Source organism: Culex pipiens, chromosome 2 (assembly GCF_016801865.2).
Source record: "Culex pipiens pallens isolate TS chromosome 2, TS_CPP_V2, whole genome shotgun sequence".
Lineage (NCBI taxonomy): Eukaryota > Metazoa > Arthropoda > Insecta > Diptera > Culicidae > Culex > Culex pipiens.
The window spans coordinates 135,925,969-135,949,202 of NC_068938.1; the positions used below are offsets into that span (position 1 = coordinate 135,925,969).

The 23,234-nt window shown below is 41.2% G+C and overlaps 1 protein-coding gene across 1 annotated transcript in view; it reads right to left on the reverse strand.

Moving 5' to 3' along the window:
* The window catches only part of LOC128092881 (uncharacterized), a 262,971-nt gene extending 259,641 nt beyond the window's left edge, over positions 1-3,330 (reverse strand). The window contains exon 1 of the mRNA XM_052707905.1: positions 3,320-3,330. The gene's annotated coding sequence lies outside the window, so the exon portion shown is untranslated. The remainder of the gene's footprint in view (positions 1-3,319) is intronic.
* Positions 3,331-23,234: the final 19,904 nt, after the last annotated feature.

Here is a 23,234-nt window from a genome sequence, read left to right on the forward strand (position 1 = left end):
TCCGTGAGCTATTTTAGGACTCTGGGCCAAATATGAGCAAAATCGGTCAACATTTACCCATTGATACTCAAAGGTCAAGTTTGTATGGGAAAAATCGAAAAAATGTATGGAATACCCAACTTTCTTACAGTTTGGCCTGCACGGTGCGCTACTTCCATCCAAATATTCCCAAACCTTAGATTCTTATTAAAAATTTAATGCTTTACAACTTTGTAGGACATACCAAAGCTGTAAAACTCGATCCTGAAAAGTTATTAGCGATTTAAAAAAGTAATTTTTGTATGAAAAACATTTTTTTCACCAACTTTAGGCTCGGGTATCAATGGGTTAATCTCAACCAATTTCGCTCAAAATTTGCACAGATGCTTAAAATAACCCAAAAAAACAATTTTTCGCTTGTGGAGCAGAGGGTCATTTTTTCTGGGCACCCTAATGTGTTAGGTTCAAAACACCGTTCAAAACAAAAGAAAAAGGATGAATGATACTTTATGATACTAGTGCTGAAAAGTTAACCTTTAAGCACTAATTTCAGTTTGGTTTTGAAAGGTATAAATTTTCCATTTTGTTATTTTTGGAAGAGAAAAGTAGGCTGTTTCGTCGCTCAAGAATGACAAGAAAAGTAAGTAGTTTCACGACGGAATTGCCAAATAGTAGTTTATGCAACAAGTTGCAAAAAGAGGATTTTTTCTGCACGAGTCGTACATTTATCCAACGAGGTTCACCGAGTTGAATAAATACGACGAGTGCTGAAAAAATCAAGTTTTGCAAAGAGTTCCATACAACATTTTTTGCAATTTCGAAAAACACCCATTGAGTGAAATTTTAAGTTGAATTTTCATGTATTTTGTCAATAAATCGTTTAAATCAAAAAAAATGTTGAAAAGAGTTACTTTTCGAAACAAGTGCTGAAAAGTTCAACTTTTCAGCACCCATTTCAGTGCTGAAAAGTAGAACTTTTCAGCATTTATTTTGAAAAGTGTTGCTATTCGATTCTGTTATTTTTGGTACAGAAAAGTAGGCTACTTCGTCGTTCAAGAATGACAGGAAAAGTAAGTAGTTTCACGACGGAATTGCAAAAAGTATAGCTTTTCAACACAAGTGCTGATAAGTTCAACTTTTCAGCATCCATTTCATCATGCGAGAATGACAGGAAAAGTAATTAGTTTTAAACGGAATTGCAAAAATTATGTTTTGTCCCCCCCCCCCCCTTCAAAATTCCATTATTGCCAAAAATTTAAATTTTTATTTAAAAAACATGTAAAATCAATTGTGAACTATTAAGATTACATAGCATAATAACTAATGCAATTTTGATCATTTTTAATAAAACAAAATTAAAAAAAAAAATAAAAATCTGTATAAATTTTGGAATTACAAATTGGAAAAGACGTGAAACTTTAGGAATAAAAAAAGCATTATCATAAATTTATTGATATTTTGCAAATTTGTGACAGTAGTATCCCTGTTACGATCCCAGTCGCATTTTTTTTTATTACGCTGCGCACCTTGACCTGGGACATAAACTTTAAATTAAATTTGTACCAGTTTTATATCAAAATTTTTTTTTCAGATTACAAACCTCTACAGTTTGAGTACTGTCGGTTTTTTTAAATCAACAAATAAATCTGTTAGTATTCACAATCTTTCAAACATATGAAATTTTTTGGTACAAGTAGTTTTATAAAAACAAAATATCTATGAGTTTTTACATTCATCCAAGCATGACCAGTTCTTTGCTTTATTTACATATATGATTGTGCTTAGAGCCAGCAAATTTTTGTTTTTGTTCACATATAACGTTTTCTTCTTTGTGCAAATAGCCTAACCAGTGCTGAGCACCTTTATTGTAATAAATAATAATAATCTTTTCCTGAATAAAAAATGGGGGTTCTTTTAATCATTACAAAATAAACAGTTCATATTCTCTTTAAGATTTATTTTTTGAGTTTAGTTCATTTTTGACATTTTGTCAAGTTGTCTATCCAAAAGGATTTATTCGTATTATAATTAAAAATATATATATATTTTAAGATTTATTTCGATAAGTTATTGCCTTCAACTTAAAATTGATTTATTTCTATCTAAAGTAGTTCTTAAAAGATCTGTAAAAATAAGTTGTATCAGTTATTCAGAGAGTTTCAACTATTCAAACATTTAATAAATACAAAAAAATAACTTTTGTTTCGATATCCGCCTCATAAGTGGAAGGTCTACGAAACAGAATCAGGTGCGATTCGAAATCACACCTTTGGATTGGTTGTCTATGACTCTAGCCACTCGGCCCCATAGGAGTCTACACTCCAGAAATGAATTTATCCGTATCCCCCCCCCCCCCCCCCCCAAGTCGGCGCCTTTGTATCGTATTGAAAAATAATAAAGAATAGTTACATTATCTTACATATTAAACTTTGGAAAAAAAACGTTTTAAACTGAACAGTACAAATCAGTGTCACTATAACTAAGGCATTCAATTAAAATAACCTAAACATCAACTCATGAACCCTTCATCACCCTACACTGTACGAACCCATTTGGCCTCCGGTTTTGCCACTTGTACGGCGCTAGACTATCACTCCGGGAGCCATAAGGACTAAATATTTACAAATTATAAATTAGCCTTATTCCCAACCTCAGCAAAGAAGCAGCAGCAGCAGCCAGTAAGCCATTCATGTCGACCGAGTTTCCCCTTCCCTTCTAGAGCCTGTCCGTCCGGCCAATTGGCCAAACCGCGGAATGGAACTGTTAAAAGTGCCACGCTAGAAGATTTTCAACCCACACTCGGATGCGGACGCTGCAGGAAAAGGGCTTTGGTTGGGCTCCTGCTGGTAATCTTGGCCCCGCATCATAAATAAATGATCAAAAATCCTAAAAATGCATCAAGAGTTATGTGTTTTATGCTTCGTCTGATCTTCAAGTGTGCACGAGGAGAAACGTTTCGAATTTTTTAAGATTCCTTTTTTAACTTTTGTAAGAATTTTTTTTTAGTTTTTTTGAGTTGTATTTTAGTTTCAGTCATTTTTTGTCTTTTCTTTCTTAAAATAATCTTAAAAATTAATTGTTATTCAATGAATTTTGGGAATTTTGCTTTATTGTTTTTTTTTCCAAAAGTAAGCAATTGTATCTAAATGTTAAAACATTCAAAAAATCAAATGATTCCTCAACCGGACCCACCGTGCCATGGGACCAGCCAAAGTGGTACAACTTTGGCGGCAAAGACAGCACCGTTTTCTGAGATGATTTTGCAATGATGACTTCTGGCTCTGGGCTGTTGGCCGCGCCGCCAGAACCGACCGGCAACCCAATCCGAAGGATACTCTACACTACACTTTGCGGCCCAAATGCCGGCTGTGGTGACTTGCCGAATCCAGATGAAGCAGCATAACAAATGTGCGGTATTTCGCAAGAAAATGAAATTGCAGATACTATAAATATTATACACTCCTTTATGGCGCATTAAAGGAAACACGGGCTTTGGATTTGGTCAAGGAAATGTATAGAGAGGGGGGAAAACTCCTTTTTTCGATTGGATGTTGCCATTTGGTGTCATTTCGATGTATAATTGATGGCATTGCTAGTAAAATTACGATTGCGACAACCAAGCTTTATCTTTCAATGTTTAAGGACATTGAGATTCCCATTAATAATAATCCTTCATATAAAAGGAATCAAGCAGGCAGCCACATTTAATTCAAAATGAAAACATACAAAAAATATCTGAAAAGCTACAACTTTTGGTTCACTTGTTATAAAATACATGGGTAATTCTCTAACAAATCACACGAAATCGGAAAAAGTTTTTTTTTATTTATTAAGTTGCCCCGACCCCGCTTCGATTTGCGTAAATTTTGTCCCAAGGGGTAACTTCCCTGATCACGAATTCGAGGTCCGTTTTTTGATTTCTCGTGACGGAGGGGCGGTACGACCCCTTCTATTTTCGAACATGTGAAAAAATAGGTTTTTTTCAATAATTTGCAACCTGAAACGATGATGAGATAGAAATTTGGTGTCAAAGGGACTTTTATGTAAAATTAGACGCCCGATTTGATGGCGTACTCAGAATTCCGAAAAAACGTATTCTTCATCGAAAAAAACACTAAAAAAGTTTTAAAAACCACTGTTATTTTTTTTGGAACATGTCATTTTAAGGGAAATTTAATGTACTTTTCGAATCTAAATTAACCCAGAAGGGTAATTTTTTCATTTAGAACAAAATTCTTCATTTTAACATTTCGTGTTTTTCTAATTTCGCATTTTTTTTAGAGTGAAACAATGTTCTGCAAAGTTGTAAAGCAGACAATTACAAAAAAAAATGATATAAACATCACGAGTTATTTCGTTTTTACGAAAAAAAAAGTTTTGAAAGAGTTACATTTTGCGTTTTTCTTTCTTTCTTCGTCCGTGTCTGTCACGGGTGACCATGAACGGCCATGATCGACACAGCCAACTTTTTCAAAACTTTTTATTCGTAAAATCGCGATGACTCGTGATGTTTATAAGCAAACCTCTTATGTTTATACAGTCGACTCTCTGGTTGTCAATATAAAATAAGTTTTTTTTTCAGAATTTTGAGTACGCCATCAAATCTACATAAAAGTCCCTTTGACACCAAATGTCTACCCAAGTACCGTCATTTGGGGCGAATCGGGACTACAGTCTGAATAGGGACAGCAGGTTTTAGAGCACTTAAAAGCTTGAAATTTGGAAATCGATGCACTATTTTTGTTGATCTGTGTCTGTTCTATCCGAAAACAATCAAAAACATCCAAATATTGTGCAGTAACAAGGGTAAAACAGCTGTCCCAATTCGCCCCATGTGTCCCGTTTCGCCCCAGATGACGGTAACATTTTTAAACCAACTAGCCACCACCTAGTTTTATTAAAGTTTTATGGTAGCATCTTGATTGCTTAATAGTTTTAATTGGGCATTCACCGCAACCAATAAGCAAGAGCTAATTAATAGGTTCTAACAGGGGTTTATGCCGCAGACATAAAACCTTGTGACAATAAAAGCTAAATGGCTTTCAATAAGGTTTTATGAAAGTTTTAAGAGAGTCTTGAAAACCCAATGCCAAACGGTTTTAACGCATGCTTCTTTAAAACCAATGGTGTTTTAGCTGTCAAGTGCCATTAGGCATGCGAAAAGCTTACTTGAAACCACAAGCTCCTGAAAAAGCTTTTATTCAATTCAATTCGGTTTTATTGGTGAATTATCAATATACAATAAGTTCTTTTGAAATACATAACAGAGTTTTGGAGTTCCTTTCAGCTGTGTGTTACATCATAATCCATTTTGGAACAATTGTTGCTTGTAGTTAAGGGGTTACCGAAAGTAAGAAAAAGATAAGAAAAAAAACTTACTAAAATTGCAAGGGAAAGGGGATAGAAATAGAGAAAGCTTAAAACTAGATCACAATTTTTTATCCTTTATAGATGTGCTTGATCATCAGCTCCCCGAGGGCCAGAAATTGCTCCGCCTTGTTACGGCAGGTCCGAAACCGCGTCATCATCTCCCCCGCGAGAGCAAAGAACTCCGGCAGGGTGAAGAGATCTTCCGCGGTGACTCCTTGCTGGGTCGCATCGCCGCTACCGGCAGCGACCACGCTCGCAAACGACCGCCCCCATCCAGGAGGGAACGCTGGGTTGTCCGCTGGAACCGTACGCTGGCCAGCTGCAGGAACGGCTGCGCTCGTACTTCGCTGAGGAGGATGGGACGCTGCTGCTTTCTTCTTCCTCTTTTCCTGCTCCTCGAGGTAGGACTTCCGCGCGACGCATCCGCGGTAATTACCGGTATGGTTACCGCCGCAGTTCGCGCACTTGATGCGCGCCTTGGTTTGCTCTGCCTTGTCCCCCAGGTCCGCTTTGCACGGCAGTGCACACGCCTCAGAGAGGTGTGTTTCACCGCACTTCACACAGCGGGGCGGGAGGTTGCAGTTCCGCGAGCCGTGGCCGAATTTCTGGCAACGGTGGCATTGTGCTGCGTCCGACGGGTTCTTTGAGTAGAACCGCCAGTTTACCCAAAAACCGTCCAACGCCTTAGTCCGCCGCAGGTCTTGAAGTTTGACGGTGCCGCGATCGAAGTACAACAGGTACAATGTGTGTGTACCTGTGACTGTTGTCTTCCGCGAGAGGACTTTTATGTCTCGCGGCGTTATTCCGACACCCGAGAGGTGCTCCTTGAGGACGGAGGTCGGGCGGTCTTGGTACCCCTGCAAGACGATCTTAACAGCGGTCTTCTGCACGGGGTCGAATGTGTAGAATTTGAAGTTTTTACGCTTCAATTTCTCCACAACCAGGTCGAAGTTCTTTTGGTCAAATGCGAACACTTGCACTGACGATTTACCTATTTTGAGGCAGTACACGAGGCCTTCCAGCTGCTCGTCAACATCGTCCGCCAACGTGTCCAAAACGAAAATTGGTGGTGGTCGTCGTTCCTTTGGAGTAATTACTTTTTTTGGCGAAATCACTTTCTTCCGTGTACGACCATCGTCGTCGTCGTCGTCGGTAGTGCTACCGTCGGTGTTGTTGTTGTTGCTTTCCTCGTCACTCAGTCTCGCGAACTTGTTACTGGTGGGAATGTTGGCGGATGTTGAAGCGCCATCGGTCGACGGATTGCCGGAAGTAGCTGAACGGAGCCTAATAGGGCTGCGATCCTGGACGCGGTAATTAGGGTGTAATAACTTGGGGTCGAATCCTTTGGCGCACACACTCCCCGGCGCGATGGCGGACGACGCGGCGTTGGTTTGTTTACCTTTTTGCACACGGCCGGTAGACGAACTTCGCGGGTTTTTCGAGGCCGCACTCGAACTGCCACGGCCACGGCCGGCCCTTGGCATGCTGCAGGAGCAAACTCGCGGCTAATCCCGGTAAATTACGGCGAAAAATTTCGAAAAAACGATGGAGCACTGAGCACTTGACTGCTGCTTGCACTCGTGCGTACACGGAGGGAAAAGCTTTTAACGCGGCCAATTAGCAGTACATATATATGGCGCTAAACGCGTGTTCTAATTGAATGTGATTGACCGCCATCTTGGTTGAAAAAATAAAGAACTGAGAAATTTGATTTAAATTTGATGCAAACACACATTTATGCTGAATTTCTGATATAATTAAAATTGCGATGGATGTTTAAAAATAATTTGAACTTTTTTTCAAAGAATTGCAATAAAATATTTTTAAAATTAAAAAATATAATTGCAAAATAATGATTTTTTTATAAAGCAAGTTGATTTTTTTGGGTCTATCTCCCCTACATTTATCAATAAAATTTCAACCGCAGCTGAATTTGAGCCACCAATTGCGAGAAATAATCTTTGAAATTATTTTAATTACCTCCAATATCTATTATTTATCATCGCCAATTTTGCAAATCATCTCCGTTTTATCATTTGGCAAGGCAAAGACTTATTTTTTGCCAAAATAAAACCCATTTGGCATCAGACGTTTGAAAATGTATGAAATGTCATTTTACTTAACTCCTGACTAGGTTTTAACAAAGGTTTTATCAAGGCTTTGAGGATGTTGTTAGGATTCTGTTGTAAAGCCTTGAACTATGTAGGTTTTATAAATAGGCCGTGAAAACCTTCTGCGGAGGTCCTTTTGGATTTTAAGTGAGGTCGGGGTTCTGGGGAGGCTGTTGCGACTTTAGTGGTTTTAATTTTGGTTTTGGCTGATAGGTTTTATAGCGGTTGTGACAGCTTTGATAAAGCCTAAAATGTTACTAGAATATCTCATCACCGTTTCAGGTTGCAATTTTTTGAAAAACACCTCTTTTTCGCATATTCAAAAATAGAAGGGGTCGTACTGCCGTCACGAGATATAAAAAAACGGCCCTCGGATTCGTGATCAGGGACAAAAATTACCCCTTAGGACAAAGTTTCACGCAAATCGAAAAGGGGTCGGGGCAACTGCTGTGTGAGTTGACGGGAAATTACTCACATGTAACGAAAAACTCTTGAAACACTTTACACTTTACGAGATGATGACATAAGAATAAATGTAAAAGGTTTTATTTTGATTCGCTAATTAAATAAAACCCATGCTGTTTATCACAGTCAATGCCTTTCCATCAAACTTATTCAAAGAACGGAAAAACCCTCTGAATACGAAACAGATTTCCCCATCAAATTAACAACAAATGATCAGTTTACAACCCCTCCATTGCTATCCCACCTTCGCAGTGCAACATGTACAACCGAAAGCACTCAATTTTATTCCATGAGCTCTACATTCAGGGGGAAGGCGATAAAGGAAGTCCAAGTCCTAGTTTCCCCCCACCCAAAAATAGAGCAGCTGAGAAGTGAAGTGAAAGAAAATCTAGCCCCAAACGATCACCCAGAAAGCCAAGCCAAACCAAACCACACACATAAAACGATAGTTTTGCAATCCCGTAAATGCATTGAATTTATATTAAAAGCATTAAATGTGATTGGAAACTGCTGGTGCTGACCTTCGTTTGAAGTTGGTTGACTGTTGGCTCTCCGGACGACTTCGGAGTTCTTTCCCCAGGCCCTTTGGAGTAGTGTGAAAAATTTCACCTATTTGTACAAATACAACCCTTCTTCCCCAACCACATGTGCGCAGGTTGGTGGTGCGGGATTCCTTTCCACAGGGGTAGGAAAATAATTTATCCTTTTATGAGCTTTTTCTGGTGTGTGTGGTTCTCTACAGTCACTTGCCCCAGCTTCTCTGGTGAAGTTTTATCAATCTCTCTTCCGTTGGTCGTGTCAGTAGTGGCCGATAGAAGGTTATTCTGCAGTACCCTAGTTGGGATTCAAGATGTAATAAAACCAGTTACTGGATGCTTCATTTCAGGTAATGGGTTGATTTTGATTTATTTTTCTTTGCGTTTAGGGACAGAGCCTTGATGCATTATTGATTGGATTTGAGTGATTGGAACGAGATAGTTTATTACTCTGCATTGTAATTTTGTTAGAATTATTTAAGAACTTTCCTAGAATGTAGATTGATTCTATTCTTTTGTTTCTCCTGTTCTGTTTTTCTTTTCCGTTCTTCTTTTCTTCTGTTCTTCTGTTCTTCTGTTCTTCTGTTCTTCTGTTCTTCTGTTCTTCTGTTCTTCTGTTCTTCTGTTCTTCTGTTCTTCTGTTCTTCTGTTCTTCTGTTCTTCTGTTCTTCTGTTCTTCTGTTCTTCTGTTCTTCTGTTCTTCTGTTCTTCTGTTCTTCTGTTCTTCTGTTCTTCTGTTCTTCTGTTCTTCTGTTCTTCTGTTCTTCTGGTTTTCTGTTCTTCTGTTCTTCTGTTCTTCTGTTCTTCTGTTCTTCTGTTCTTCTGTTCTTCTGTTCTTCTATTCTTCTGTTCTTCTGTTCATCTGTTCTTCTGTTCTTCTGTTCTTCTGTTCTTCTGTTCTTCTGTTCTTCTGTTCTTCTGTTCTTCTGTTCTTCTGCTCTTCTGTTCTTCTGTTCTTCTGTTCTTCTGTTCTTCTGTTCTTCTGTTCTTCTGTTCTTCTGTTCTTCTGTTCTTCTGTTCTTCTGTTCTTCTGTTCTTCTGTTCTTCTGTTCTTCTGTTCTTCTGTTCTTCTGTTCTTCTGTTCTTCTGTTCTTCTGTTCTTCTGTTCTTCTGTTCTTCTGTTCTTCTGTTCTTCTGTTCTTCTGTTCTTCTGTTCTTCTGTTCTTCTGTTCTTCTGTTCTTCTGTTCTTCTGTTTTTCTGTTTTTCTGTTCTTCTGTTCTTCTGTTCTTCTGTTCTTCTGTTCTTCTGTTCTTCTGTTCTTCTGTTCTTCTGTTCTTCTGTTCTTCTGTTCTTCTGTTCTTCTGTTCTTCTGTTCTTCTGTTCTTCTGTTCTTCTGTTCTTCTGTTCTTCTGTTCTTCTGTTCTTCTGTTCTTCTGTTCTTCTGTTCTTCTGTTCTTCTGTTCTTCTGTTCTTCTGTTCTTCTGTTCTTCTGTTCTTCTGTTCTTCTGTTCTTCTGTTCTTCTGTTCTTCTGTTCTTCTGTTCTTCTGTTCTTCTGTTCTTCTGTTCTTCTGTTCTTCTGTTCTTCTGTTCTTCTGTTCTTCTGTTCTCCTTTGTTCTTCTGTTCTTCTGTTCTTCTGTTCTTCTGTTCTTCTGTTCTTCTGTTCTTCTGTTCTTCTGTTCTTCTGTTCTTCTGTTCTTCTGTTCTTCTGTTCTTCTGTTCTTCTGTTCTTCTGTTCTTCTGTTCTTCTGTTCTTCTGTTCTTCTGTTCTTCTGTTCTTCTGTTCTTCTGTTCTTCTGTTCTTCTGTTCTTCTGTTCTTCTGTTCTTCTGTTCTTCTGTTCTTCTGTTCTTCTGTTCTTCTGTTCTTCTGTTCTTCTGTTCTTCTGTTCTTCTGTTCTTCTGTTCTTCTGTTCTTCTGTTCTTCTGTTCTTCTGTTCTTCTTTTCTTCTGTTCTTCTGTTCTTCTGTTCTTCTGTTCTTCTGTTCTTCTGTTCTTCTGTTCTTCTGTTCTTCTGTTCTTCTGTTCTTCTGTTCTTCTGTTCTTCTGTTCTTCTGTTCTTCTGTTCTTCTGTTCTTCTGTTCTTCTGTTCTTCTGTTCTTCTGTTCTTCTGTTCTTCTGTTCTTCTGTTCTTCTGTTCTTCTGTTCTTCTGTTCTTCTGTTCTTCTGTTCTTCTGTTCTTCTTTTCTTCTGTTCTTCTGTTCTTCTGTTCTTCTGTTCTTCTGTTCTTCTGTTCTTCTGTTCTTCTGTTCTTCTGTTCTTCTGTTCTTCTGTTCTTCTGTTCTTCTGTTCTTCTGTTCTTCTGTTCTTCTGTTCTTTTGTTCTTCTGTTCTTCTGTTCTTCTGTTCTTCTGTTCTTCTGTTCTTCTGTTCTTCTGTTCTTCTGTTCTTCTGTTCTTCTGTTCTTCTGTTCTTCTGTTCTTCTGTTCTTCTGTTCTTCTGTTCTTCTGTTCTTCTGTTCTTCTGTTCTTCTGTTCTTCTGTTCTTCTGTTCTTCTGTTCTTCTGTTCTTCTGTTCTTCTGTTCTTCTGTTCTTCTGTTCTTCTGTTCTTCTGTTCTCCTTTGTTCTTCTGTTCTTCTGTTCTTCTCTTCTTTTTGGAAAATAAAATGCTCCTCAGAGTTGAATTTTGTCCTGAATTAACGGTCACAAAATTGTGCTGAAACATCAAATCTCGCCAGCATTCATTGTGTGCTGTTTTGACAAGCAACAAAATATAGCAAAGAGAAGAATTACTCATCACGCAAAAGCCGAACCAGAAAATTGTTTATTAAAATAAATACATAAATACTTCACTCTCCTCGAAAAAACAAGCCCTACCAACAGTCGTGCCCAATTGTAGAAAAACACCGCAGAATTGTTGTCGGGTTGAGCGTATCAGACGAAAAAAAACGTTGAATGTGCAGATTATTTGTCCCGCCACCCGCTCCGTTCGTCGGACCTTTTTTTCGCGTCCTTTCGACGCGACAACCGTACTATCTACTACTACTACTAGTCGGCGTACAAATAGCTACCCCAGTCAGTTGGTACAGTAGTTGCATCAGTTGCAGAGATATGCTACATTGCAGGATGCTACGGGTTATTCGCGATATTTTGGTTCATCAATATGTTGAATCGAGATTTTCAAAGAGATTTATTATTCTTTTTTTTGGTAAAGTAAGAGTAATTAAGTCATAAATTTTCTTTTGAACTTCGATTTTTTTTTAATGTGTTTTTAAAGAATATCGTAGTGCTGCTTGAATTTTCTTCTTCTTTTGACGAAGAACTTCGTCTTAGGGCTCTATACAGGGTAGCAATCCAAAATTTCGCGAAGCGAAATGAAACGCTTTGGTTTCACCTTCCCCTCTCGGCAAATTTCCCCTCTTCTTAGCGCACGCTGGTTGGTTGAACAAACGTTTCCCAATCAGTCAATCGAGAGACGTGAGATTGATGTATCTAAAATCACCCCCACTCTACCTCATAATTTTCGGATCGTCGACGGGCAACAAGCGAATAAGGAGGTATAGGAGAATGGGTGCAAAAAGGCGGGGCATACGTCCCCGACCTAAATCAACAAAAAGCGGCTCGGTCAGTCCCGAAAATTCATTCTGTTGCTGGACGTCGACGAGTCAACATCGGGAGCAGATGGCCTGGAGGCCCGGTAGCAGACGGCTTGGAGGCCCGGGAGCAAATGGCCTAGAACCATAGGCATGCCAGCCGGCATGAGCGGGAGGCAACTACCTGGAGTGGCCGGAGTCCCCGAGGGTGTTCGGATAAGGGGACATTTGCGGAACCATAAGAGTTGGGGCAATATGGGTATCAAACGTTAGGGATTTTGATACTGGACATGAAATTTGACATTTTGGCAGTAGTGGCCACCACCTGGAGTGGCCGGAGGCCCCGGGAATGTTCCGATAAGGGGACATTTGCGGAACCATAAGAGTTGGGGCAATATGGGTATCAAACGTTAGGGATTTTGATACTGGACATGAAATTTGTCATTTTGGCAGTAGTAGCCACCACCTGGAGTGGCCGGAGGCCCCGGGAATGTTCCGATAAGGGGATATTTGCGGAACCATAAGAGTTGGGGCAATATGGGTATCAAACGTTAGGGATTTTGATACTGGACATGAAATTTGACATTTTGGCAGTAGTGGCCACCACCTGGAGTGGCCGGAGGCCCCGGGGATGTTCCGATAAGGGGACATTTGTGGAACCATAAGAGTTGGGGCAATATGGGTATCAAACGTTAGGGATTTTGATACTGGACATGAAATTTGTCATTTTGGCAGTAGTGGCCACCACTAGGAGTGGCCGGAGGCCCCGGGGATGTTCCGATAAGGGGACATTTGTGGAACCATAAGAGTTGGGGCAATATGGGTATCAAACGTTAGGGATTTTGATACTGGACATGAAATTTGTCATTTTGGCAGTAGTGGCCACCACCTGGAGTGGCCGGAGGCCCCGGGAATGTTCCGATAAGGGGATATTTGCGGAACCATAAGAGTTGGGGCAATATGGGTATCAAACGTTAGGGATTTTGATACTGGACATGAAATTTGACATTTTGGCAGTAGTGGCCACCACCTGGAGTGGCCGGAGGCCCCGGGGATGTTCCGATAAGGGGATATTTGCGGAACCATAAGAGTTGGGGCAATATGGGTATCAAACGTTAGGGATTTTGATACTGGACATGAAATTTGTCATTTTGGCAGTAGTGGCCACCACCTGGAGTGGCCGGAGGCCCCGGGGATGTTCCGATAAGGGGATATTTGCGGAACCATAAGAGTTGGGGCAATATGGGTATCAAACGTTAGGGATTTTGATACTGGACATGAAATTTGTCATTTTGGCAGTAGTGGCCACCACTAGGAGTGGCCGGAGGCCCCGGGGATGTTCCGATAAGGGGACATTTGTGGAACCATAAGAGTTGGGGCAATATGGGTATCAAACGTTAGGGATTTTGATACTGGACATGAAATTTGTCATTTTGGCAGTAGTGGCCACCACCTGGAGTGGCCGGAGGCCCCGGGAATGTTCCGATAAGGGGATATTTGCGGAACCATAAGAGTTGGGGCAATATGGGTATCAAACGTTAGGGATTTTGATACTGGACATGAAATTTGTCATTTTGGCAGTAGTGGCCACCACTAGGAGTGGCCGGAGGCCCCGGGGATGTTCCGATAAGGGGACATTTGTGGAACCATAAGAGTTGGGGCAATATGGGTATCAAACGTTAGGGATTTTGATACTGGACATGAAATTTGTCATTTTGGCAGTAGTGGCCACCACTAGGAGTGGCCGGAGGCCCCGGGGATGTTCCGATAAGGGGACATTTGTGGAACCATAAGAGTTGGGGCAATATGGGTATCAAACGTTAGGGATTTTGATACTGGACATGAAATTTGTCATTTTGGCAGTAGTGGCCACCACCTGGAGTGGCCGGAGGCCCCGGGAATGTTCCGATAAGGGGATATTTGCGGAACCATAAGAGTTGGGGCAATATGGGTATCAAACGTTAGGGATTTTGATACTGGACATGAAATTTGACATTTTGGCAGTAGTGGCCACCACCTGGAGTGGCCGGAGGCCCCGGGGATGTTCCGATAAGGGGATATTTGCGGAACCATAAGAGTTGGGGCAATATGGGTATCAAACGTTAGGGATTTTGATACTGGACATGAAATTTGACATTTTGGCAGTAGTGGCCACCACCTGGAGTGGCCGGAGGCCCCGGGGATGTTCCGATAAGGGGACATTTGTGGAACCATAAGAGTTGGGGCAATATGGGTATCAAACGTTAGGGATTTTGATACTGGACATGAAATTTGTCATTTTGGCAGTAGTGGCCACCACTAGGAGTGGCCGGAGGCCCCGGGGATGTTCCGATAAGGGGACATTTGTGGAACCATAAGAGTTGGGGCAATATGGGTATCAAACGTTAGGGATTTTGATACTGGACATGAAATTTGTCATTTTGGCAGTAGTGGCCACCACCTGGAGTGGCCGGAGGCCCCGGGAATGTTCCGATAAGGGGATATTTGCGGAACCATAAGAGTTGGGGCAATATGGGTATCAAACGTTAGGGATTTTGATACTGGACATGAAATTTGACATTTTGGCAGTAGTGGCCACCACCTGGAGTGGCCGGAGGCCCCGGGGATGTTCCGATAAGGGGATATTTGCGGAACCATAAGAGTTGGGGCAATATGGGTATCAAACGTTAGGGATTTTGATACTGGACATGAAATTTGTCATTTTGGCAGTAGTGGCCACCACCTGGAGTGGCCGGAGGCCCCGGGGATGTTCCGATAAGGGGATATTTGCGGAACCATAAGAGTTGGGGCAATATGGGTATCAAACGTTAGGGATTTTGATACTGGACATGAAATTTGACATTTTGGCAGTAGTGGCCACCACTAGGAGTGGCCGGAGGCCCCGGGGATGTTCCGATAAGGGGACATTTGTGGAACCATAAGAGTTGGGGCAATATGGGTATCAAATTTTAGGGATTTTGATACTGGACATGAAATTTGACATTTTGGCAGTAGTGGCCACCACAAGGAGTGGCCGGAGGCCCCGGGGATGTTCCGATAAGGGGACATTTGTGGAACCATAAGAGTTGGGGCAATATGGGTATCAAACGTTAGGGATTTTGATACTGGACATGAAATTTGTCATTTTGGCAGTAGTGGCCACCACCTGGAGTGGCCGGAGGCCCCGGGAATGTTCCGATAAGGGGATATTTGCGGAACCATAAGAGTTGGGGCAATATGGGTATCAAACGTTAGGGATTTTGATACTGGACATGAAATTTGTCATTTTGGCAGTAGTGGCCACCACTAGGAGTGGCCGGAGGCCCCGGGGATGTTCCGATAAGGGGACATTTGTGGAACCATAAGAGTTGGGGCAATATGGGTATCAAACGTTAGGGATTTTGATACTGGACATGAAATTTGTCATTTTGGCAGTAGTGGCCACCACTAGGAGTGGCCGGAGGCCCCGGGGATGTTCCGATAAGGGGACATTTGTGGAACCATAAGAGTTGGGGCAATATGGGTATCAAACGTTAGGGATTTTGATACTGGACATGAAATTTGTCATTTTGGCAGTAGTGTCCACCACCTGGAGTGGCCGGAGGCCCCGGGAATGTTCTGATAAGGGGATATTTGCGGAACCATAAGAGTTGGGGCAATATGGGTATCAAACGTTAGGGATTTTGATACTGGACATGAAATTTGTCATTTTGGCAGTAGTGGCCACCACCTGGAGTGGCCGGAGGCCCCGGGAATGTTCCGATAAGGGGATATTTGCGGAACCATAAGAGTTGGGGCAATATGGGTATCAAACGTTAGGGATTTTGATACTGGACATGAAATTTGACATTTTGGCAGTAGTGGCCACCACAAGGAGTGGCCGGAGGCCCCGGGGATGTTCCGATAAGGGGACATTTGTGGAACCATAAGAGTTGGGGCAATATGGGTATCAAACGTTAGGGATTTTGATACTGGACATGAAATTTGTCATTTTGGCAGTAGTGGCCACCACCTGGAGTGGCCGGAGGCCCCAAGGATGTTCCGATAAGGGGACATTTGCGGAACCATAAGAGTTGGGGCAATATGGGTATCAAACTTTAGGGATTTTGATACTGGACATGAAATTTGTCATTTTGGCAGTAGTGGCCACGACTAGGAGTGGCCGGAGGCCCCGGGGATGTTCCGATAAGGGGACATTTGCGGAACCATAAGAGTTGGGGCAATATGGGTATCAAACTTTAGGGATTTTGATACTGGACATGAAATTTGTCATTTTGGCAGTAGTGGCCACCACCTGGAGTGGCCGGAGGCCCCGGGGATGTTCCGATAAGGGGACATTTGCGGAACCATAAGAGTTGGGGCAATATGGGTATCTAATTCTAGGGATTTTGATACTGGACATGAAATTTGACATTTTGGCAGTAGTGGCCACCACCTGGAGTGGCCGGAGGCCCCGGGGATGTTCCGATAAGGGGACTGTTGCGAATACGCAAGTGTCGCACCTCTCGGACAGTGCTGCTGACCCTTCTGTGCTCCGTTCAATTGTTTGTGCTTACGATCGGTGCCCGTGCTATCGCTCAGTGAAGATCAGAAGTAAACAACAGTTTGGGACGAGCGGTAGTGCGGACACCGAAGTTGTAAGTTTTTTGTTTTATTGTGAAATATTTGTTGATTAAATGTTGTAATAAAATTACAGCTTTGTAGCGATCGATAAATTAGTGTTTTAATTTATCACGCTCACAATCCCGGTGTCCGTGCTCACATTCCGGCCGTTTCCAACAGGGACATTTGCGGAACCATAAGAGTTGGGGCAATATGGGTATCAAACTTTAGGGATTTTGATACTGGACATGAAATTTGACATTTTGGCTGTAGTGGCCGCAGGCCCCGGGGATGTTCCGATAAGGGGACATTTGCGGAACCATAAGATTTTGGGCAATATGGGTATCAAATTCTAGGTTTTGTGTGTTGTGTCTTTAACACATGGTTCAGAATGACTCTTTGTAATAAATTTCATTGTTTGCAAAATATAACTTGAAAATTGTTCAATGCCGAAAGTTTAACAGAGAATTGATGCAATGATTTCACATCAACTGGCCCGAAAATTTTGCCATCACGATTAGCTGAAGAAGCGTTTGAAAGTTTTAAACGTTATCAAACGTCAAAATACCATGAGACCATCTTTGAGCAAAAATAAATAGATCTTACGAAATAACTATTTCGTGATTGATTTTGTAGCAAAGAAACGCAAATATTAAAAACTATAAAAAATTCATTTACTTTTGTGTCCGAAGTTCTTCGTCATGATGGTTATGCCTGTAGGATTACCACTGCACCTTTTTTTATAAAGTGCACCGTTTTCAAAACCCACTTAAATTTTAATTTAACTGAAAGATTGCAGCTTTGAGATGTTTAAAAATGGTGTCAGACCTCCGTGTAAGCACGAGAGCAAGCAGCAGTCAAGTGCTCAGTGCTCCATCGTTTTTTCGATTTTTTTTCGCCGTAAATTACCGTGATTTCCCGCGAGTTTGCTCCTGCAGCATGCCAAAGGCCGGCCGTGGCCGTGGCAGTTCGAGTGCGGCCTCGAAAAACCCGCGAAGTTCGTCTACCGGCCGTGTGCAAAAAGGTAAACAAACCAACGCCGTGTCGACCGCCATCGCGCAGGGGAGCGTGAGCGCAGAAGGCATCGACAAAAAGTTACTACATCCCGGATATGTTCCGAGATCACCAGTGCGAACCCGTTCCGGCACTTCCGGTGCCACGACCAACACGTCAACATCCGCCAACATTCCCATCAGGAACGAGTTCCAGATGCTGAGCGGCGACGAAGAAAACAACAACAACACCGACGGTAGCAGCACTACCGACGACGACGACGACGATCGTCGTGCACGGAAAAAAGTGCCGACGCCAAAAACGAACAATTCTCCAAAGGAACGTAGACCACCTCCAATTTTTGTTTTGGACACGTTGGTGGACGATATTGACGAGTTGCTGGAAGGCCTCGGATATTGTCTGAAAATCGGTAAGTCGTCAGTGCAAGTCTACACGTTTGACAACAAGAACTTCGACCTGGTTGTGGAGAAATTGAAGAGTAAAAACTTCAAGTTCTACACATTCGACCCCGTGCAGAAGACAGCCGTTAAGGTCGTCTTGCAGGGGTACCAAGACCGCCCGATCTCCGACCTCAAGAAGGACCTTTCGGGTGCTGGAATAACGCCGCGTGACATAAAAGTCCTCTCGCGGAAGACAACAGTCACAGGTACACACACACTGTATCTGTTGTACTTCGACCGCGGCACCGTCAAGATTCAAGACCTGCGACGAACTAAGGCGTTGGACGGGTTTTGGGTAAACTGGCGGTTCTACTCAAAGAATCCGTCGGACGCAGCACAATGCCACCGTTGCCAGAAATTCGGCCACGGTTCACGGAACTGCAACCTCCCGCCCCGCTGTGTGAAGTGCGGTGAAACACACCTCTCTGAGGCGTGTGCACTGCCGTGCAAGGCGGACCTGGGGGACAAGGCAGAGCAAACCAAGGCGCGCATCAAGTGCGCCAACTGTGGAGGTAACCATACCAGTAACTACCGTGGATGCAGCGCACGAAAAAATTACCTCGAGGAGCAGGAAAAGAGGAAGAAGAAAGCAGCAGCGTCCCACCCTCCTCAGCGAAGTACGAGCGTAACCGTGCCGGCTGCTGGGCAGCGTACGGTTCCCGCGGACAACTCAACATTCCTCCCTGGCTGGGGGCGATCGTTTGCCAGCGTGGTTGCTGCCGGTAGCGGCAATGCGGCCCAGCAAGAAATCACCGGGGAAGACCTCTTCACCCTGCCAGAGTTCTTTGCTCTCGCGGGGGAGATGATGTCGAGGTTTCGGACCTGCCGTAACAAGGCGGAGCAATTTCTAGCCCTTGGGGAGCTGATGATCAAGCACATCTACAAAGGATAAAATACTGTGATTTAGTTATAAGCTTTTTCTCTTTCTTTCCCCTTTCCTTTGCAATGTTAGCAAGTTTTTTTTTTAATTTTTCTTGCTCTTGTTAGTGCCATAGTTATAGAAATAATTGTTCCAAAATGGATTATGATGCAACACACAGCTGAAAGGAACTCCAAAACTCTGTTATGAATTGCAAAAGAACTGATTGTATCTTGATTATTCACCAATAAAACCGAATTAATTAATAATTAAAAATGGTGTCACAATTGTCAATTCCTGAAATTTTTTTTACAAAAATTGATGTCAAATAAAAATGCCTAATAGACATTGAAGATAAGACTTCTGGATGCTGAAACACAGTGAATAAAAGAACAAGAAAGAAGAAAATTTAATGTTTTTAAGTCTTTTAATTTCTAGTATCAATATCTTAGAAACTAATGGCCCTATTTTCAATGTTATTTGTAATTTTGTCAGATCCTTTAAAAAAATATTTTTAAGATTTTGGATTTAAGACAAATATTTGTAAAAAAAAAACACGTTATATAACGCTCTTGTTTTTGAAAAAATATTTTTTGTAAAAAAAAGTTAATTAAAAAATCGGTAAAAATACGATTATTTACGTACCATTTTTGTATAGTAGAAGTGAACTAAAATTAAATATTCGAACCAACTATGGACATCACAACCCTCTTGACGCCTGTTGTAGGAAGTTTAATCATCCGAGTATTTTAGAATATTTTGACTTTAATTTGTGCAGTAAGTCTGTGTTTAGAAGTAAAATATTGTTACTTAGTTAGTAAGATAATATCAAGTCTAGTGCGTCCATCCCGGGAATTCCCGGGACAAAATTCCCGGGATTTTTCCAAAACCGGGAATTTCCGAATCCCGGGTTTTTTTGTATTTTGTCTCGGAAATTCCCGAAATTGGAAAAAATATCAAATTTTGGTCTGAGAATTCAGGTTTTGTTGTGGAAATAGATGAACAACGAAAAATATATATTAAGCATATAGCCAGGGTTTTTTTTAAAAGGTCCTATAAGCTATTGTGTTTTTCATATATTTATAGGACCTATTAAAAAATAACTCTAGGTATCAGCATGAATTTGACTTATAAACGAAATTTGTTAAACACTTACCGATCCGTAAATTGCCTAGCGCGTTAAATGTTTTCTATTTAATTTTCTATATTTTTGAAAAGACTACGTATTATAAAGATTTTAAATTAAAAAAATATCATTTAAAATTATTTCCATGAAACATTGGGCAAATCGGAATGTATCGAATTATGAAAGCTGTATTAGTTTTTTTTTGCATAATGTTTTGATTTTATTGATTGATAAAACAAAAACAGAACAAAACAATTAGTAAACCGATCTTCAAATTAATTGCTCAAAAATCTCCTGTACCTATTTAGATTGTAGCTCCCAATTTTTTTTAGTGACTTTTAGATATTTTGTAAAATATTTTTATAAAAAACACATCTAAAATTTAACATTGGCTGGTATAATTTTATTTGTTGTCTTTTTATTTGTTTTTTTTAGGCTTTTCAAGTCATGTCATATAAAAAATGTATTTATAAGAGACTTAATTAATTTGAATCCCATTGGATAAGAAATTAGATTAGAAACCAAAGCACAACAAAAAACAAAAAAAAATCTTTTAAGTTATTTACAAACTGTTATCCTTTTCAATTCAATTCAATTCAATTCGGTTTTATTGGTGAATAATCAAGATACAATAAGTGCTTTTGAAGTACATAACAGAGTTTTGGAGATCCTTTCAGCTGTGTGTTACATCATAATCCATTTTAGAATAATTATTGCTTGTAAATAAAGGTGTCACCAAGAGTAAGAAAAATTTAAAAAAAACTGAGATTGCAAGGGAAAGGGGATAGAAATAGAGAAAGCCTAGAACTAGATCACAGATTTTTATCCTTTATAGATGTGCTTGATCATCAGCTTCCCAAGGGCTAGGAATTGCTCCGCTTTGTTACGGCAGGTCCGAAACCGCGTCATCATCTCCCCTGCAAGAGCAAAGAACTCTGGCAGGGTAAAGAGATCTTCCCGGTAACTTCTTGCTGGGCCGCATTACCGCTACCGGCAGCGACCACGCTGGCGAACGATCGCCCCCATCCAGGAGGGAACGCTGAGCTGTCCGCTGGAACCGTACGATGACCAGCTGCCGTCACGGTTACGCTCGTACTTCGCTGAGGAGGGTGGGACGCTGCTGCTTTCTTCTTCCTCTTTTCCTGCTCCTCGAGGTAGTTTTTCCGTGCGCTGCATCCACGGTAGTTGCTGGTATGGTTACCTCCACAGTTGGCGCACTTGATGCGCGCCTTCGTTTGCTCTGCCTTGTCCCCCAAGTCCGCTTTGCACGGCAGTGCACACGCCTCAGAGAGGTGTGATTCACCGCACTTCACACAGCGGGGCGGGAGGTTGCAGTTCCGCGAGCCGTGGCCGAATTTCTGGCATCGGTGACATTGCGCTGCGTCCGTCGGATTTTTTGAATAAAACCGTCAGTTTACCCAAAAACCGTCCAACGCCTTAGTCCGCCGCAGGTCTTGAAGTTTGACGGTGCCGCGATCGAAGTACAACAGGTACAGTGTGTGTGTACCTGTGACTGTTGTCTTCCGCGAGAGGACTTTTATGTCACGCGGTGTTATACCGGCACCCGAGAGGTCCTTCTTGAGGTCGGAGACCGGGCGGTCTTGGTACCCCTGCAAGACGACCTTAACAGCTGTCTTCTGCAAGGGGTCGAATGTGTAGAACTTAAAGTTTTTACACTTCAATTTCTCCACAACCAGGTCGAAGTTCTTGTTGTCAAATGTGTAGACTTGCACTGACGACTTACCGATTTTCAGACAATATCCGAGGCCTTCCAGCAACTCGTCAACATCGTCCACCAACGTGTCCAAAACAAAAATTGGAGGTGGTCTACGTTCCTTTGGAGAATTGTTCGTTTTTGGCGTCGGCACTTTTTTCCGTGCACGACGATCGTCGTCGTCGTCGTCGGTAGTGCTGCTACCGTCGGTGTTGTTGTTGTTGTTTTCTTCGTCGTCGCTCAGCATCTGGAACTCGTTCCTGATGGGGATGTTGGCGGATGTTGATGTGCCACTGGTTGTGGCACCGGAGGTACCGGAACGGGTTCGCACTGGTGATCTTGGAACATATCCGGGATGTAGCAACTCGCGGGTAATCACAATCAACTACGGCGAAAAATTTCGAAAACACGGTAGAGCACAGAGCACTTCACTGCTGCTTGCTCTCGTGCGTACACGGAGGAGAAAACTGTTATCCTTGTTGAGATGGAAGTGTGGATTATCATTAATGAATAGTACTGAGCTAATTCTATGATTTTAAACTTGAAAACATGACAAATATAATCAAAACATAGATTTTATCTCTGTTTTATAAATTTCCCGGGATTTCAAAAATATTTTCCCGTTTCCCGGGAAATTCAAAACCCGGGAAAATTGGACGCCCTAATCAAGTCTAAAAAGATGGTAAATAAATAATGAAATATATTTTTTAATCAATAAAATAAAAAATTACAAAATATTTTAGAATTATTTGTTTTTTAGAACTGCTTATGTTTGCAAGAATGGAAAAACTCACAAAAAATACGACAGTCAAAAATAAGTTTTTTTTTGTAAAATAAAATCTTGAAAGATATTTAAGAACTTTTCTTTAAAGAATTACTCATGTATAAAAAATGGAAAAAAAAACTCACCAAACATATTAGGACAATCAAGAAAAGGTTGTTTTTTTAAATATAAACAAATTTCCAACGAATTGTAGAAGTCACATTTTTTTTAAACTGCTCATTAGCCTGTCCCATTTTGAGGTCATGTCGAGGAATTTCAGGTGCTCACTTCTTAAATGATAGATTATGATGTTAGGAACAATGTTTTCTTAGACAAGAAAAAATAATAAAATACTTTCTCGCACCCCCTAGTCGATTTACTGAAAAAAGTCACTTTTTTGAACAAATTTTCTAAAATCGCTTGGAATCAATACAAAAACTGTTTCGATCAGGTGTGTATTGTCTTCAAACGATAGGTTTTTGTCCATAGATTAAGATGCACTATCAATATTGGACCAAAATTTAAGTTTTTGGACTTTCCCAGGCGGATTTGTGTCGAAAAAATCGCATTTTTTCGAAACTTTTTTCAGAAATGTTCATTTAATTTAGGGTAGCCTATTTTTCCCAGTAAAACCAATACATGCAGCTTGTAGGAAATTTCATGGCGAACATTTTTCCCTCTGAGAAAATGCAATTTTGACACTCCAGAGCCGAGATATTTGAGTTTTAGTGAGGAAAAAAGTGCCAATTTTCAAAATTTCTCAGAATTCAGAAGCAAGGCCTACTAATTACACCATGTAGCAAGCA